Source organism: Centruroides sculpturatus, unplaced genomic scaffold, assembly GCF_000671375.1.
Source record: "Centruroides sculpturatus isolate CEXI.00-Female unplaced genomic scaffold, Cexi_2.0 scaffold1200, whole genome shotgun sequence".
Taxonomy (NCBI): domain Eukaryota; kingdom Metazoa; phylum Arthropoda; class Arachnida; order Scorpiones; family Buthidae; genus Centruroides; species Centruroides sculpturatus.
Window position 1 is genome coordinate 242,541 of NW_019385440.1, and position 3,132 is coordinate 245,672.

A 3,132-nucleotide genomic window follows, 5' to 3' on the forward strand; every position below is an offset into this window, starting at 1 on the left:
AATACCTTGAAAAAAACGCAAAAAAAACTAAATAAGGAGATATTTGACCCTGTGTTTTAATATGAATATTTTCATCTATACATTAATTTCTAAATATAGAGTTAAAAAGTCATACGTTATAACTTTTATTTTAATAATTATCAGGTAAGTTTAATTGAAAATTTTAATCTATGCACTTCATAAAATCGAGTAGTTCTTAATACATAACTTGTGTTTAAAATATTTTGTAAGCGTGGATAAATTTTACTTTAATTCTCGAACAGATAGATTTTGACTGTTGTGTTGAATGTTTGGTGTGAGAAACATGAGTTGAGAATACGAGAAGGTGCATCAGTTACGCTTGGTCTTTATAAATAGATATGGGTCGCCAGTACAAATGCTTGAAAACTGTACTTGGCCAAAGGTGTCCTGATATAACACAGCATTAGAAGTGTTAAAAAAAAACAAATGACAGAAAAATCAAACAATGGACGCCGACGCAAGTGCCATAGTATAGGCCATCATCGGTAGGTTTCGAAATTGAGCCATCAACTGAAGTGTCGGGATGTGAGCCTATTGCTGAAAATATAGCAGAGACACCTCTCTTTTATGGTTCGATGGAATGTTTACTAAATCATAATAAAAGTACATATTATTAATTTTATTACAGTATTAATTTGATTATAATATAGGAATATTTATGAAACTTGAATATATTTTTATACATTGCTAGTGTTGAGATTGCAGTTAGATATTTGAGTTTGTTAATTAATTAAACTAACTATAAATCTGCTATTGTCTTTTAAATACGGGAGAAAATATCTTACGTTTTCACTAAGCATTAAATAAAAGACATCATTTTAAAACATAACTAAATATTTGACGTTTTGAAAGTTATCCTCAGTCAGATTATTATAACTATATAATATTTTAAATCAAAAATTATCATATACACTGAGTGGGATAAATTAAACAATAATTATTATATTTTAATATATGAATTTTGAGGACAGTTCAGCATTCTTAGTCATCCAACAATTCGATATTGTGAAAAATTATATTATCTATCGACACTACTGAATATATTTATAGCGTTAAATTCAGTCTACAAAATCACATGATTAAATATCCAATCATATGAAATAGTTTTTGTAATCGAAATAATTGTAAAATTTTATTTTTGAAATTTTTTAAATTAATCTTTATACTGTTTGCAGGAAACTACAAAGTGCATGGACATTTTCTTGCATTTTCTTCTCAAGTTACCATCTGTCATGTGTCCATGTTTGAAACGAAGAAAGTAGAGTGATCGATATTTAATAAGGTATGTAAAGTATTATGTGAATTTTAATTCCTTACGTTTCTCTGATACAGGTTAGTCGATTTAGCACGTTTATGTCAATCACTTTTAAAACAGGCAAAGGTTCACACAAAATGCCACTCATACCAATGAACAATTCCAACGGAGTCTAATGCTGCGAAGTCCTGTCATAAACACTAATCGGAAATCTTTATTGTCTTACAAAATACTGTTAGAGATTTAGAGTATAAAAATAGAAAACAAAATTACACTTAGAGAAATGTTTCAGTCTTTCTGGTTTTCTACATTTTCTACACTTATCTGTCACTAATGCCATTTAGTATATGCGAAAGGGTGTTTTAATAATTGTTTCATTAATCATTTATTTCCCATATTTTGTATCTATTTCCTCTAAAAACCAGTGGTAACTTGCGGAATTAGATGCAATCGGCACGCCGATATTTATTTGTATTTTAAAACGTCGATTAATGCCGCGTAACTCGATGCAAAAACAGCTTTATTCTGAATAATTAAGTGTAATTTACGATTTCGAAGTAACGGAGATTTTGTATGAACGCAGTTACAGACCACCGTAATATTATCTTTGCTAACACGGTAGTTTCGTCTCTGGAAAGTAGCTGTGGTGATACAACAATTCTGTTACGCCCACAGTCTATTTCAATTAATTTAGTACTGTAAATAACAAAACTTGCCATAACAGAAGCTTCCAGTGGTTATTGTTCTTAAATAAGCTTTACTGTATTAATAATAGAAAATTTCGTATTGAAATTACAATTAATACAATGGTACGGTTATTGCTATGCTGTAAGAGTTTTTCACTGTATAGTCTATGAACGAGATTACGTGCCTGAGTTAAGAGGGTTTTCTTATAATTAGAATAGTAATAATACATACGTTCGAAAAATTATAATATCGTGGATTGTGCTACATAAAAGTTAAATACACAGCATCTATGGCTGCGCTCGAGTTTCCAAACCATCGAATTTCATCAAAATCAAGTGACGTCTGCATACCACCATACATATAAAGAGTATATGAATGTGACTGTGTGTCCATAACTAAGCACGTAAACTGGTTTTCTAAAGTAATTCAAAGTGTTTATATTATATTTTGATGTAACACAAATAATGATTTTAAAAAAACTTATAAAATAAACCAACATTGTGAACACTAGGGCAATTCTTCGAAACTAATTTAATATCCCAGGAGTCTCCGTTACTCCAGTTTGGGTAACACAGATCGGTTGATCTATGGTAAACATTGGCCAAGCATAGGCCGTTTGTTCGTACATTGGATGAGGAACAATTCTTTGAATGTAATCGAAATGTGTTTATTATTTACAGAAAAATGGATATGAAATAAATTAAAAATAACAACAAATTTTTACATTTTAATTTTAAATAATATTCTTTCAGGAGAAACTTCAGAGAATGCCAATTTTCTTCTTCTTTATTATTTTTCTCCTTGAATATTATAAAAATTTCTGTTTATGAAGTAAACCTGTTAGAAGAAATGTGTTGAATCAGTTACGCTGTTAAATAAGAATTTATTAGAAAGTTGCTTGGTGCATTAAAAAAAAAATCTTTTAAAAAACCACCGACAGAATCGTGTTTATAAAACATATTTTATCTTTCCAACAAGAATTTCGTCACAGGAGAATTCTGAAGTTTATGTAAATCTGGAGGCAACCTGCAATTTATTTTGGCAACGATCGAATGCTTTTAAAATTTTGTTTGCAGATTTTCTCTAGATTTATATTGATTGTTATAACCATGAAAGCGTAAACGGTTTATGGCTTATTCTTTGAATCTCTTTACAACTTTCTTACATTA

At 29.4% G+C, this 3,132-nt stretch overlaps 1 long non-coding RNA gene across 1 annotated transcript; it reads right to left on the reverse strand.

The window, feature by feature from the left end:
* Positions 1–350: 350 nt before the first annotated feature.
* On the reverse strand, positions 351–2,571 carry LOC111639031. The gene is made up of 3 exons (XR_002758996.1): positions 2,461–2,571; positions 2,195–2,379; positions 351–608 (listed from the first exon to the last, which is right to left on the reverse strand). It is a non-coding gene; the product is annotated as an uncharacterized LOC111639031 (long non-coding RNA).
* Between the last annotated feature and the right edge of the window lie 561 nt (positions 2,572–3,132).